This window comes from Tasmannia lanceolata, unplaced genomic scaffold, assembly GCF_043159265.1.
Source record: "Tasmannia lanceolata isolate RefF3 unplaced genomic scaffold, GAP_Taslan_0.1 ptg000037l, whole genome shotgun sequence".
Classification (NCBI taxonomy): domain Eukaryota; kingdom Viridiplantae; phylum Streptophyta; class Magnoliopsida; order Canellales; family Winteraceae; genus Tasmannia; species Tasmannia lanceolata.
Genome location: NW_027518714.1, coordinates 43138332 through 43155084, shown reverse-complemented (window position 1 = coordinate 43155084; position 16753 = coordinate 43138332). Strand labels below are relative to the sequence as shown.

At 36.1% G+C, this 16753-nt stretch overlaps 1 non-coding gene across 1 annotated transcript; it reads left to right on the top strand.

The window, feature by feature from the left end:
- Nucleotides 1-16263: 16263 nt before the first annotated feature.
- LOC143862760 (small nucleolar RNA R71) lies at nucleotides 16264-16369 on the top strand. Its single transcript, XR_013240470.1, has one exon. It is a non-coding gene; the product is annotated as a small nucleolar RNA R71 (small nucleolar RNA).
- Nucleotides 16370-16753: the final 384 nt, after the last annotated feature.

Here is a 16753-nt window from a genome sequence, read left to right as displayed (position 1 = left end):
ACAGTATGCTTATGGTTGGTTAACACTTTTGTATCAATATTCAATATGCTTAATTTGAAAATCTTTTCAAAATATGAGTGTATAGATACTATATGCCTATCTTTGTTTGAATAACATGTATCTATATATCTTCTTATAATTCAAAGTCTATATGCTTAAATGTAGTTAATTTAAGACTTTAATATGATGAGCCAAATTGAATATCATTTTGAGTTTTTTTGGCCTAAGTGCTCACATATACTTAAAAATTATCATGCACTTAGAATATGTCATTCATCCACATGACAACCACAATAGAGCATTCAATGTGAAAACCATAATTTATGCTAAATAGGAAAATCAACCACACCATTTCCCCATATGTTCAAATTGTACTTACAAGCATATCCTCAAATTTGAACATTATTTGATAGTTACTAGAAGCTAGGATGTACGATCTATCACATCTCTCTAGCAAAGTCAAAAAGAGAAGAAACCCATAAGTTCAAAGACTTCAACTCAAATGGAAATTTATGGCATCAAATAATATTTGAGTGACATTTGTGAATATGCCAAAATATTATTCTTTAAACTCTATTTTGGACAAATATGGCACTTGCTAGAAAATTTGGTACCTAAACTTGTTTACATTGTCACTTCTAGCAAAACTATCGTATTTTAATACATTGTCTAAGAAATCAACTCAAATCCTTTCTTAGACATCTTTATGTGCCCTAGGTGAATAAACATATTTATTACTTAGCACTTAGTTGTCCTACATATCCATTCTATAACATGCTTTATGTGATAACAAAGTGTAATAGGAAATCATAGATGGGTCAAATCTTGTGTATTTCCAAAAGACCTTTGATTGGATATCTTTTCATGACTTAGATGAACTTTGAAATGTATACGTAATGTTATATGTATGTTGTTCAAATAGTCATGAAAGTTCATGTTGGAATGTGTGTATCCAAGGTGGATTTTATCATGTGATATGTATATACTCTAAAATTCTTAGATCTTTTCCTAGAAATACAAAAGGATATAATATTTAGGGAAGTTGAAACATGAATCTAGATTCAATATATGACACTCACTTGAGTTAAATTGAAAATTTCGTAGGAATCTAGTATTATATTTGGGCATTTACTCACTTGAGTAAAATTAAAACTCATATAGTGGTTGCACACAATACATTGTGATGGGATCACATGTCTCTCACACATATTTGGTTTTCCATGGCCTATGCACTTTGTGCTTAAATGCCTTATCTTTACTTATGTGGTATGTGGATGTAGGAAGTAGATGTTTGGACTTTGTACTTCATTTGTCATGTTCACCTTGTCCAAACATGATTGACTATCCATGAAGGCCTTAATATGGATCATATCTTTCTCATGAGGTATACTCTCACCTTCATGAATCATGGATGTCTCTCTAAGACATGGTACTTTATTGATCATTCTCACTATGTCTTAGTCCTATAGAATTGAACTAAAATTGATTTATACATATTCTATAGTTATCACGCCTTGTTTGATAATATCTAGACGTATGAGATGTTAAACCTTTATCTTAAAAGTCACTCAATTGGTATCCTTAGCCTTCTTAGTTTCTAAGAGGGAGATGGTGCATTCACCTTAATTAAAATACTTAACCATGTGGCTTTGTGCCAACATCTCAAACATGAATAGGTATACATTTATATGTGATCTCCCTAGCAAGTTATATATGTTTCATATTTAGGAAAGTAAAGCTTGAATTTGAAAATATGATATCACATTTAGGGGGAGCATGAGCCAAAAAAATTGTAAATCTTTTGTGCTATGCTTATTTATCATGATGAGCTAGACTATGGCTATCATTTTACCATGATAAACCGACACTTGGAGAGTAAGTGTCATTGTAGCCCAAGGGTTGAGTCTAACGTGTCATCTTTTGGAACATATATCCAAAATCCTTTGGAGTCTATGCAAGGGCATCTCTTTGGATTCATGCATTGCAAGATTCATTTTCAAACAGGGAGCTTAAAGGTAAATTTGTCCTTAGTTACTTATCATATGATTCCTATTGTGGTTATCACCTCACATATGATAAGTACACTCATTTGGAGCATGGTTGCTCCATATGGGTTGTTCGAGCTTGTCTTGTGCTTTTATGTGTGTTTTTGAGTTTAAGACATGAAGCCCATAGCTTAGGTCTTAGTGCCATATTCTTCTAAGCTTTTTAACTTATCTTGGATGGTCTAATATGATATCATCTATTCCAAGAATGAGTTTTTGTGGCCAAGTATTCCAATGTCATATCTTTGGCCTATTGTGTCATGTTATGCCTTATTTCTTATGGTTTATATAAGGCCAATGACAAATACCAAAGGATCGATCTAATCTTTGCTATCTCTATGTTTATATATGTCATTGTGAGATGCTCACATTGTCCATTCAAACATATCCCCTCTAATTGTGCTAAAAATTGCATATCATTAAAAAAAAGGGAGAGCTTAAATGATCTATCTTTTTAACTAAGCACTAAAACTTGCATATCCATCTAGATATACATTCATAGGATTAAATTACAATTGCTAATGGTAGTTCCTATGGATTTGATTGCTTATCATATGTACCTTCACTTGGTTATCTACATTTTCATGATAAGTTGCACTGTCATGCTAAAATAGAGAGTTAAATGTTTTTATTTCTATGCATGACAAATTCAAGCTGAGCATATAACTTGAAAACATCTATTCTTGCTTATCATGATGGGTTCATTCATCCATCTTTTTATGATAAGATTCTAAAAGGAATTCACAAAAAAAGAGAGCTTATCATGCTAATCTTTGAACTTGCTTGTTTCTTCATTCATGATAAGTATAAAATGAGCATGAAATGCAATATTATGTTAAATATTATGGGTCATAGGTTCGATTTATATTGGATTTATACAAATGCTAAGATATACCCTAAAAACAATTGTGGTAAAAATGGAATGACTTTTTGTTTTTTCTAACATAAGCTTGATTTGTATTAGTTTATTCATTTCCAATGTTGTTATGCTCTTATCATGCCATATATACTTTGATTTTAATTAGTAAATCGTGTTAAGAAGTTAGGAGGAGCATCTAGTCTCACTGAATATCTATGATGCTTCATGAATTGTGCTTAAATGTTTACCTTCCATTTTTGCCGATGCCAAAAGGGAGAGAATTTATGTAATTGATTAGATCCATAATCATATGCATTCCTGTACTATAATTTGTTAAATATAACTTATGCATATGTTGAGGGGGAGTAGCCACACACATCTTGCTTATCTAATCCTCATGAGAGGATCCTCCCACCTCTCTAATCAATTTGGTTTGTCATCATAAAAAAAGGGGAGATTATTAGCCCAAGGGTTCCCCATGGGTTCACTCAATAACCTTGTTTTGATGATTAACAAACACAAATTGAGTAGTCTTTTATGGACTAATTGTTTGCCTAGTGTTGTGCTATGGACAAGACATTCACAGGTCAATCCGTGCTAGCACACACCATTGATGACCTATGCTTGAAGATGAACCAAACATGTGTCAAAAGAGCTAGAGCATACAAAAGATCCATCTAGAGGTACCAAGGAGAAGCTCATCATCAACCATCTCAAAGTATTGAACAAACAAAGGAAGATCAATGAAGGCCAAAGCTTGTAGATCAACAACTTGTAAAGGAGCTAGAACCAATTGGTGGCATCATCCTTGGAAGGTGTCAAGCAAAGAAGCTCAACCTTGAAGATCCCAAAGCAAGCCATGCACTCAAAGAGAAGATCAAGCAATGGCTACCTCAAGAGTTCATTCAAGAGAGTGGTAAAAAAGGTAAATTGTATCACCCATCTCTCTTGTGTTTTCTCTTATCAAGGCACTTCTTAAACTTTTAAAAATATATTTTTCAAAGAAACTAACACACCCTTTAAGGACTTAAACGGATAAGTGAATGGCCATAGTGGTGTACCAACATGTTGGGACCCATACGTCATTCAACACAATATTGAACAAAATAGAGTTCCAAAGAAATAACCTGGACCAGCAACTAAATCCTATCAAAACTTGTTTAAAATATTTTTAACAGATAGCTTTCATTTTTCTCATATCCGTAGAATATAAGAACGTCGAAATCCGACGAGAATCGAAAGAGATATGAATTTTTCAAAGCGGACACTGATTGCTGGAAATCCAGTCTCGGAACACAGAGAAAATTTTCGGAGCTCCGAGAAATGATCCAGGTTCTAAAATTAAAAGCCCTGTTTGGTGTCTCGAATGTCCGAGCTCAGAACTCCGATCAGTGTATTTGTTCAAAAAATTATAGCCGTTGTGGCCCAACGGCTAATTGACTGTTTGACCCGAAAATAACTGTTTTGCCCCTAAAACGGTCATATTGAGTTGGGACACTATATATACCCATCTAATGGGTCTAAAACAAGCGATGAACATTGTCCAACTTCAACAAACCCTAGGAAATCATTTGTGAACTATTTTTAGGTTAATTTCTCTCACCAACCTCTTGTGCCTTGATTTTAGAAAATCATTTGAGATAGGCTTAGGCTTAAACTTGCTTATCTTTGAGAGTATATTAGGTGCTTCGTTGTGCATTGTAGCCTACTTAGAGGCAAAGCTTTCTTCTTCTTCTTCATTCGATCGGTGGCAAGGGCATCCGTGTTTAATTCCCTTGGATGAAACGCTTAGAACTCGGCGGAGAAGGAGAGTCATTGTAAAGGTGGAAGGGCATCCTTATCTAATTCCCTTGGAGTGTAATCGCCTAGGAGCCGGGCATCGTGGAGGTCTCAATAGTGAAAATCCTCAAGTACGACCTTGAGTAGAGTGGAGTAGGTTGTTGGCCGAACCACTATAAATCTTTATCTCACTTGTGTGATTGGTATTTCTCTCTCCCTCTCACTCTCTTATTTGTGCTTACATTTTTACTTAGAATTGAGTGAGTTAGCATTGGCATTAAAACTTGAATATCTTTACATTGCTAAATTGGCTACCTTAATCACTTAATGAAGTTTGCTAATCAACAAGGGTTTTGAACTTACATTAATTTGTAATATTGTTTTAAGTTCAACCATTTCAAACTTAATTAAACAAGGGATAAAACTAGGGTGAAATTAGTAAAAGTTTTTTAAAGGCAAAAGTTTTATAAACATCCTATTCACCCCCCTCTAGGTTGCCAAACCGGGTTACTCCTCGGATTTCAATTGGTATTAGACCTAGGGCTCTTGATTAAGACCCTAACCGGTTAAGAGTTAAAAGATCAAATTTTTTGGCAACTCTAAATATGGGATCTAGGCTACCTATCTTTGATGGTTCGGATTATGGATCTTGGTTGATCCATATGAAGACATATCTTAATAGTCTAGATAAAGACATATCTTAAACGGATAAGTGAATGGGCATGGTGGTGTACCAACATGTTGGGACCCATACGGCATTTAACACAATATTGAACAAAACAGAGTTTCAAAGAAACAACCTGGACCAGCAACTAAATCCTGTCAAAACTTGTTTAAAATATTTTCAAATATTTTTGAAAATATTTTTAACAGATAGCTCTCATTTTTCTCATATCCGTAGAATATAAGAACGTCGAAATCCAACGAGAATCGAAGGAGATATGAATTTTTCAAAGCGGACACTAATTGCTGGAAATCCAGTCTCAAAACTCCGAGAATTATTCTCGGTGCTCCGAGAAATGATCCAGGTTCTAAAATTAAAAGCCCTGTTTGGTGTCTCGGATCTCCGAGAATACCCTCGGAGCTCCAAGCTCGGAACTCGTAGAATATTCTCGGAACTCCGAGCAGTGTATTTGTTCAAAAGATTATAGCCGTTGTGGCCCAACAGCTAGTTGACTGTTTGACCCGAAAATAACCTTTTTGCCCCTGAAATGGTCATATTGAGTTGGGACACTATATATACCCATCTAATGGGTCTAAAACAAGCGATGAACATTGTCCAACTTCAACAAATCCTAGGAAATCATTTGTGAACTATTTTTGGGTTAATTTCTCTCACAAATCTCGTGTGCCTTGATTTCAGAAAATCATTTGAGATTGGCTTAGGCTTAAACTTGTTTATCTTTGAGAGTATATTAGGAGCTTCATTGTGTATTGTAACCTACTTAGAGGTAAAGCTTTCTTCTTCTTCTTCATTCGATCAGTGGCAAGGGCATCCGTGTTTCATTCCCTTGGATGAAATGCTTAGAACTCGGCGGAGAAGGAGAGTCATTGTAAAGGTGGAAGGGCATCCTTATTTAATTCCCTTGGAGTGTAATCGCCTAGGAGCCGGGCATCATGGAGGTCTCAATAGTGGAAATCTTCAAGTACGACCTTGAGTAGAGTGGAGTAGGCCGTTGGCTGAACCACTATAAATCTGTCTCACTTGTGTGATTGGTATTTCTCTCTCCCTCTCACTCTCTTATTTGTGCTTACATTTTTACTTAGAATTAAGTGAGTTAGCATTGGCATTAAAACTTGAATATCTTTATATTGCTAAATTGGCCGTCTTAATCACTTAATGAAGTTTCCTGATCAACAAGGGTTTTGAACTTACATTAATTTGTAATATTGTTTTAAGTTCAACCATTTCAAACTTAATTAAACAAGGGATAAAACTAAGGTGAAATTAGTAAAAGTTTTTAAAAGGAAAAAGTTTTATAAACATCATATTCACCCCGCCCTCTAGGTTGCCAAACCGGGTTACTCCTCGGATTTCAATACATCTGCATGAAGCCTTCAGCAAGATGACACACCCTCATACACCGTCTTCACCTTTCTTGGGCTGAAGGGGAGACCCTCGTCTTCACCTTTCTTCACGGGCCGAAGAGAAGACCCTCTTCTTCATAATTATTACCGGGCCGAAGAGAAGACCCTCAATGAAGAACAAATGAAATGAAAAACACTGAATGCCTCTTAATAGGCGGATTACAACTTTGTAAGCTCACAATCACTCTCAAGAAATAGCAAAAGAAAAGCCATATGGAGTGCCTCTTGATAACATATAGAAATGGAAGATCAAAGAGGTTTTTAGCTTTTGAAATAAAAATGTTGAAGCTCAAAGAGAAATGGGATTTAATCTTTCTCTAATATTCAAAAGCTTGTAGATATATGTTTTAATCATGTATATATAGTGTATTTGAAAATATGACCGTTTGGGGTAAAACTGTAAATTATTGGCTTGAAAAAGTCAAGCAAAAAATGCCCCAACGGCTAGTTTGCTCGACTGCGGCTATCGACAGGGCTACGGCGGTCGCCCGCCCATATCGGGCGCCTTATTCTATTTTCAAATTTCTTACTGTCGCGGTCGACCGGCCACATGGCGGTCGCCCGGCCAGGGCTAACTGTTTGTTCAAAAAATTTGGCTCAAAAACCTATCTTGGTCGACCGACCCACGGCGGTCGCCCGCCCTAGACCCAAATTGGATTGCTTCTGTTGAAATAGAAGCGCATCCGCTATCCCCCGGATTATCCCGGGCGACTGGCCCGATAAAATTCGAGATGGCCTGGATTTCCAAGTTCCATCCCGTGGTCGCCCGGAGCAGCCTGGTCGACCGGCCCTGAGTGAAATTCCATTTTTAACTTTAAAATTCAGGGGCTTTTGGGCTATGGTCTTTAGGCTTAAGTCCAAGGTTTTCAAACACATTTTTGGGTGTGTTGATGGTTTTCAAATATGTAGACTGTTAAGTATAAAAACCATTTGAAAAAATTTTGTAAGTGCATTTAAACATAAAATCAAGAGGACTCCAAATACTTTCTAAAAATAGGAACCTCTAGTCTTCTTGCAATGTCTTAGCTCCTTTGCACTTTCTTGGACTTCTTCAGCTTGGGTGAACATCTTGTCCTTGTCATGGCTCTTGTGACTTGTCCTCCAATCTTCAATGCATGTTGAGGTACATGAGGTGTCACCATGGCATGTTCAACTCCAAGCTCCTTCTTGACACTTGCTAGGAACTTGTGGAATCTTCATGATGAGCTTCTTGATTTGAACATCTTCAAGTAAGGATGTCTTCAATGTAGCTGCAAGCTCTTGGTTCCTTTGCTCCTTGATCCACAAGCCATGTATTGTGAAGAGTTGTGTAATGGCGATTATGACATGAAAATCCTGTATACAACACAATACCTCAAAGTAACACATCAGTCCATAAATGCTAATCAATTTAGTTCGCTAGCATCAAAACAATAAGGTAAGGTGAATGATTAACCCTTGGGCTTACATTCTTCCCATTTTTTATGATGGCAAACAAATTGATTAGGGAGGCAGGATATATTAATCAAATAGATGAATAAGCATTAAACACTATAAATAATGAAGCAATGCCCCCCTCACTATATGCACAAGTATAATAAATGAATATAAAGCAAGTGGTGCATATACATTTGAACTACCTAATAAATTTCCAAAATTCTCGCCCTTTTGGCAACAACAAAAAGGTAGGGATATGCAAGTGTGGGTGCAAGTGGGGTGTCAAGATGAAGAACAACTCATAAGAGTCATTCAAAGTGTATATGATGTGTCAATGAAGCTCATATGAAGCTTATCAAAATGAAAACAAAGTGAAATGCATGATAAGCAGAGTTTTTTTTTTTTTAAGATATGTAAGTTAAGCACAATTATGGGAGCAATAGACTATATGAGCATATCACAATGATCTATATAAACATGAAAAAGTAACCATTTGGCTCTCCCCCCCTTTATTTGTCATTGGCCTTAGGTGAAACCTATGTGATAGAGCATGACCAGGCAGAATGGTTTAAAAGGTAAGTGATTTAAACACTTGGGCTTCATTTGTAACTTGTAAAAAGATGAGTCTCTACCTTAGCACGGATATACTCAAGTATTAGACATAACTTTCAAGTTCACAAGTTGCATTGTGTAGAGTATCTCTTAACAAGAAGCAGACAAGTCTCTTTCAAAGCATTGATATGCTCTGAACTATAATATAACATTTTTGAGATGACTTGTTTCTTGCTCATAGAGATTTACACATATCAAAGTGAAAGCCCCCCCTGACTGAGTGCATTTGATTTAAATGCAATAGATTAAGGCACATAGAACCCATGATTTAATTAATCACATTTAACCATTCGGATTGCTTCATTCATAAACCAATCACACTTTGACTATGAATGGATGATTATTAGACATAGAATATGAGTTTAAGGTAGATGGTCTAATAAACACGTGGATAGGAGAATGAAATCAATGAGGTACACATCCATGGCAATCAAAAGATCATGTATACATAGATGAGAACCATAAAGCTCAATATACATGATCAAGATGGAAGATTAATACCACATTTCTTTTATTACTTTAAGAAGTGATAAAAGTGGTATTTGAAAATCTCTCAAAAGAAGTAAAACTAAACTTCTTTTCTTCTATCCGAAACTCTTCTACTGATGAATGTTTAGAAGAGCTTAGATCAATGCTTGACCCTTTCTTCCATGTAAGGGAGCATCATTTGACAAATCTTTTCAGATTGAGAGATTGGATACTTGTTTTAAATCTTCTCCTTCAACAAAAGGTCATCCTTGAAAGGATGATCATGAAGTGCACATGCCAGCTTTTAGACAAAGTCTTCAATTTTCTTAGTCTCTGTTCATCCTTCACAGTGGAAGAATGTAAAGATAGACAGAGGAAAATTGAGCACATCTACCATCTTATTACATCTGGCACGATGGAAGGAGACAAGTACTATAAATAAGCTATGAAGGACATGATCTGAGTGGGGTCCTCCGAAGCTAAAATCTTGGAAGAGATGATGGGACATGAAAAACTCAAAAATATTTAAATCATCCCTCTTTCAAGAAATTGTCATTGGCCTTAAATAATTCTTATAATGCAGGGCTTGACAATACACAATGGCTATAGATAAGAATGTAAAAGCACAGCCATTGGAACTTATCATGATTAAAGATATTCTTATCTTTAAGAGCACATGATAAGAAATTACTTCATAGACAATGAGATGATCATCTCAAGCATTGTCCAATGAAGAAGGGTTCTAGAGATTTTTCAAACTCTAAAACAAGATACTTATCATTGGCAGAGATAGAAAAATATAAGTCTATCCAAGATAAGTATAAGGTCAGAGAAGATATGGCATTGAGGCACAGACAAACGGATCTTGTCAAAAGATGAGAGATGATCACAAATTTAAAGAATAGGACATGACCCAACTACAACACACATGGAGCAATGTGGCTCCACATGAGTGTACTTATCATATGTGATGCACATCAAAAATCATATGATAAGATGGATGGACAGACATTGAACATGTATAGCTCTCCCTTTGTAAGAAACTCATACAGTGTATGAATCCAAAGGGCTGTCCAACCACATAGACACAAAGGGATTTAAAGGTGAATGATTTTCAAACCACCCTTGGGCCACTAATGCATGATTGTTATAGGTAGTCATATGATATCTAAATAGATGACAACCTAGCAAACCATGCTCCCCCTAAATATGTGCAAATAATATATATATATATATATATATATGAGGAAAGTGTTGGTGAGCTTAAGCTCACCAAACTTATGGTGAGCTTAAGCGCCCAATCACATTGGGGCCTACTTTGTTAAGATGATCCAAAGCATTCATTTGAAAGGCCCTTACATAGATAGGGTGTGTACCAAAAATCAGCTCCATAGGATCATCCTAACCCATCCATTTGTGGAGGTCAAAATGGACAGACATTATTTGTCCACAAATCTGCCTATTTTTGTCCTCCACAAATGGAGGGGTTAGGATGATCCTATGGAGCTGATTTTTGGTACACACCCTATCTATGATAGGGCCTTGCAAATGAATGGTTTGGATCACCACAGAAAATGTGGGACCCATGTGATTGAGGCACTTAAGCTCACCATATATATATAACATACAAGGCACATATGACTTCTTATTATGGTTAAGATGCTGACTAATAGCCAAAGAAATTAATGTTTTAATTAAATATGAGTGTACACTCTCCATCTTACAAGGTAAGAGGACTAATAGTACCAATTGAGTAATTTTTAAATTTAAGTTTACCATCTTTACCATGTACCTAGTAGCATGCAAGGGGAAATAACTATAGATTATATAGATTATCAATTAGGCTTAAATTTATAGAACTTAGATATTATGAGAGAGATCAATAGAGTCCCATGTCTAAGAGAGACATCCATGGCTCATCCAATGGAAGCATTCATGGATAGTCTACTATTTTTGGACACAAGAACCATGGTCCAAACATCTATGCATATATCCACAAACCACCATATAAAGATAGGGCATTTAAGCACAAGTTGAAAAGCCCATGAAAAACCAAAATGTGTGGGATACAAGTGTTCCCATCACAATGTATTACATGATAACCACTACTCTGAGAAACAGCCCAATCAATGGTACTAGATTCCTATGACATTTTCAATTTTACTCAATTGAGTTTCATACATTGAATTTAGACTCATTTTTCAATTCTCTACACAAACAAAAATATTCATGCAGGACTGTAGAGAATAATCCAATGACTTCTAGATAATGTCAAGTGATGAACACCTTGGAAATATGCATGCATTCCCAAAAAGAACTACTATGACTAGATAATTTTATCTTAGCCATGAGAAGATATTCATTTTAGCTATTTTTGGAATACATTAATTTAGCCAATCAAGATTTCTTATTCATTTAATGATAATCATTAAGCACATAAGAATGGATTAGAAGGACAACTAGGTGAATAGTAATAAACATACTTACTCACCTAGGGCAAAAGAGATGTCTAAGAAAGGATTTGAGTGAATTGCCTTAGACATGGCTTTTACTACTCAATCTTGCTAGAAATGATATTCTTCCTAAGTTGAATATACTGAGATCTAGGAAATGCTAAGATTGTCTTAAATAGAGTTCAAGAATGATAGGAATGAACTTGAAAGATCAATTTGAACTCTAGGGCAAAAAAGATGGTTAATTTTTATGGAAGCACATATATGGCTTTTACTACTCAATCTTACTAGAAATGATATTCTTCCTAAGTTGAATATATTGAGATCTAGCAAATGCCGTGATTGTCCTAAATAGAGTTCAAGAATGATAGGAATGAACTTGAAAAATCAATTTGAACTTAAGGGCAAAAATGATGGTTAATTTTTATGGAAGCACATATATGGTTTTCACATTAAATTTTCTATTGTGAATTTTCTTGTGGATGCTAAGTGCATAAGTGATATGATTTGCACTTAGATAGGCTTTATCAAGAAAGAGATTCAATAAACCACAAAAATAAAAAAAGGTGTGATCATTTAAGCATAATGAGCAAAGATACAAACTATTAGGAACATGAATAATGATGAGTATCTAATGCTCAAAATTAAAAAGATATATCATTAAGCTCATGAAAACTAGATACAAAAAATATTCAATGAATTAAAGTACCTAGTAAGAAAGTGAATGATAAAATAATTTAGCATAGCCCATTAACAACTCATTCACTAATTAGATTAGAGGGACTCTTTTGGAACCAAAATTCCTTTGGTTCCATCCAAGTTTGTTTATGGGAGTGTATCTTTTCTTATCTAAACAAACTTGTTAGATTTCACAATTTCAAGCTTACACTCAGAATTGTGATGCTCAACTCTACCACAATAATTATGATTGGTAGAAGATGAGCAATTAGAATCATAAGACTATGAAGGCTGTTTATCTTTTTCTTCATGAAGTCTTTGATTATTAATGGAGAGTTCTTCATTCGTTTGTTCTTCATTTTCACAAACATGTTTATATTTTTCAACAAGTTCAATGTTTGTGATTTCAAGGCTTTTAATTTTTTTCTCAAAGGTATTGCATCTTTGAAGTAAGTCAACATTTTTATTTATCAAAAATATGCTCAATTGACTTAATTTTTCATTTCTCTTCAAACTTTCATTTATTTCTAATTTCAAATTTTCAATTAAAATTTCCAAATCATAAATTAAATGTTTGAAAGAAACTTCATTTGCAAAAATTATTTTTAAAGTATCTTTTTGTCTAAGAATTTCATCATTTGAAAAGAGACAAACATTTTTCTCAAAAATATTTTCAAATGAAGTCCAAATATCTTTTGCATTAATGCAATTTGAAATTTTATCAAAAAAGTTAGGAGTTAAACCACAACACAATAAGATCATTGCCTTTGAGTTCAAGGAAAACAATTTTATGTCACCTTCAGTGCATTTTCTTGAAAAACCCTCTTTAATGACATCTAAAATGCCATTATCTATGGATTTGAGATAGGCTTGCATTTGTGCTTTTCAAGCTCCATAATTTGTTCCATCAGAGAATGGAGGAATTAGGGTGGATCGACCTTTCTCAAAATCCATAGGGATTGTCACAGATCTTTTCTCTTTTAGATTTTTAAGATTTAAAAATCTTTTTAAGAGCGTAGGGTCTGATAGCAAATGAACTACAAGTGTGACAATCCAAGTGGGGGGGTGAATTGGTCAATTAGAAATTTTAGGCTTAATTAAGGGAGATTAAAAATTAATCCATTTAATTAAGCACTAATTAGTCTAATCCTGGTTCAAATAGGTATATCAATAAAATCTAGGGTTTAGACTTTCTAATCATGCACATTTAGCTAACCTTTGTTCAAATAGATATTATAATGCAATTTAGGGTTTAGACATTTAACTTAAGTGCATTCACTAACCCTTGTTCAATCAAAGCATAAACATAAGTAAAGTTAGAGATTACCAATCAACACACGTACGAGAGAGAAAGAGCAAGCATCCATAAGGCACAAGATTTATAGTGGTTCGGTCACAACTTGACCTACTCCACTCTTCCAAGTTTACCTCATTGGGATCTACACTAAAATGATGAAGCCGTACACCCAACTCCTTCATCTCCAAAGGGAAGAAACCCTTGTTTTTCCATTCTCAAGGGCCAAAACGAAGCCCATCTGCATGTGAGGACACACCCTCATACGCCGTCTTCACCTTTCTTGGGCTGAAGAGGAGACCCTCGTCTTCACCTTTCTTCACGGGCCGAAGAGAATACCCTCTTCTTCACAATTATTATCGGGCCGAAGAGAAGACCCTCAATGAAGAACAAATAAAATGAAAAACACTCAATGCCTCTTAATAGGTGGATTACAACTTTGTAAGCACACAATCACTCCCAAGAAATAGCAAAAGAAAAGCCCTATGGAGTGCCTCTTGATAACATGTAGAAATGGAAGATCAAAGAGGTTTTTAACGTTTGAAATAAAAATGTTGAAGCTCAAAGAGAAATGAGATTTGATCTTTCTCTAATGTTCAAAAGCTTGTAGAGATAGGTTTTAATCATGATATATAGCGTATTTGAAAATATGACCGTTTGGGGTAAAACTGTAAATTATTGGCTTGAAAAAGTCAAGCAAAAAACGCCTCAACAGCTAGTTTGCTCGACTGCGACGGTCGCTCGCCCCTATCAAACGCCCTATTCCATTTTCAAATTTCTTACCGTCGCGGTCGCCTGGCCACATGGCGGTCGCCCGGCCAGGGCTAATTGTTTGCTCAAAAAATTTGGCTCAAAAACCTATCTCGGTCGACCGACCCACGGCGGTCGCCCACCCTAGACCCAAATTAGATTGCTTCTATAGAAACAGAAGCGCATCCGCGTTCGCCCGGATCATCCCGGTCGACCAGCCCGATAAAATTCGAGATGGCCTAGATTTTCAGGTTCTATCCCGAGGTCGCCCGGAGTAGCCCGGTCGACCGGCCCTAAGTGAAATTTCATTTTTAACTTTAAAATTCAGGGGCTTTTGGGCTATGGTCTTTAGGCTTAAGTCCAAGGTTTTCAAACACATTTTTGGGTGTGGTGGTGGTTTTCAAAGATGTAAAATGTTAAGTATAAAAACCATTTAAAAACTTTTTGAAAGTGCATTTAAACATAAAATCAAGAGGACTCCAAATACATTCTAAAAATAAGAACCTTGAGTCTTCTTTGAATGTCTTTGCTCCTTTGCAGTTTCTTGAACTTCTTCAGCTTGGGTGAACATCTTGTCCTTGTCTTGGCTCTTGTGACTTGTCCTCCAATCTTTAATACATGTTGAGATACATGAGGTATCACCATGGCATGTTCAACTCCAAGCTCCTTCTTGACACTTGCTAGGAACTTTAGAATCTTCATGATGAGCTTCTTGATTTGAACATCTTCAAATGAGGATGTCTTCAATGTAGGTGCAAGCTCTTGGTTCCTTTGCTCCTTGATCCACATGCCATGTGTTGTGAAGAGTTGTGTAATGGCGATTATGACATGAAAATCCTATATACAACACAACACCACAAAGCAACACATCAGTCCATAAATGTAATCAATTTGGTTTGCTAGCATCAAAACAAGAAGGTAAGGTGAATGATTAACCCTTGGGAACCCTTGGGCTTACACAGGAGCTGTGTGGAACAGGCTTGTCGGTAGTTTTCAAAACGGTCTTCAGAAATCGTTTGGTACCCTAAAGAGAGATTGAGAGAAACACAACTGCTGCTCAGGAACTCGTCATAAGGTTCTTCCTCGTGCCACCTATCATTTATACTACCTTGACAAAATTGGGTGTCTACAGTATGTGTGTGGAGGATCTAAGTATTAAGTTCCAACCCATTCAAAGCGCGCAATACCTTTTCCTCAAATGTCGAATTGTGTTGAAGTGGAGGAATTGGTTGTTGCATGTCTCTATAGGCATTCTGTTGATTAGAAATTTTTTGCCTATAAGGTAAATTTTGAGAGACATTGGGTTGTTTCCATGCAAAGTTTGGGTGGTTTCTCCAGCCTAGTTTATAGGTGTTTGAAAATGGATTATTACCCTGATTGGGGAAACCTTCTGCAGCTTGGATGTGGTCTTGGATAAATTCAGGGAATTATGCAGCTGAAGGACAATCACTCATATAATGAGCAGGGCTGGCGCAAAGAGTGCACACCTCTTGGCCGTTTTGAGGTGGGGCCGGTTGCCTGGAATTCTGTCCTACAGCCAGTAATCGATCCAACTTTTGAGCTAGCATATCTACCTTGGTATTTATGTCCACCGATTTGCCTATCTCATAAATGCCACCTTTCTTCTGGGGTAGAGTGATAGCACTTTCAGTTCTAGATGCTGAGACATGATGCAAAGAATTTTCGCTAAGGGTCTCAAATAATGTCCATGCCTCATCCTCGTTTTTATGCATGAAAGTCCCACCACAATAGGCATCTACCATCTGCCTATGTCTGTCAATTAGTCCATCATAGAAATATTGAACTAACTGCCATTTAGGTACAACATGATGGGGGCATTTACGGATAAGGTCTTTGAGTCTTTCCCAAGTCTCATGAAATTGCTCACCATCAATTTGTGAGAAGCTAGTGATGGCGCGCTTGATCTGATTGGTCCGACCTATGGGAAAATACTTTTTAAGAAATTCCTGTTGCATTTCTGCCCATGTAGAGATAACCACTCCGTCCAAGGAATTGAGCCATTGTTTGGCTATATCCTTGAGAGAAAATGAGAACAAGATCAACTTCAGGGCATCATCTGATAGATTCTGGATTTTCGCTATGGAGCTTTGTTAGCCCAAGGGTTCAACTATTCACATTTACCTTCTTGTTTTGATGCTTGCAAACCCAAATTGATTAGTCTTTATGGACTAATGTGTTGCTTTGGAGTGTTGTGCCTTAAACAGGAACTTCATATGTCATATCGCCATTACACAATACAACACAACACAAGGGTTGAGGATCAACATGCGCAAAGGAACTAAAAGAGCTT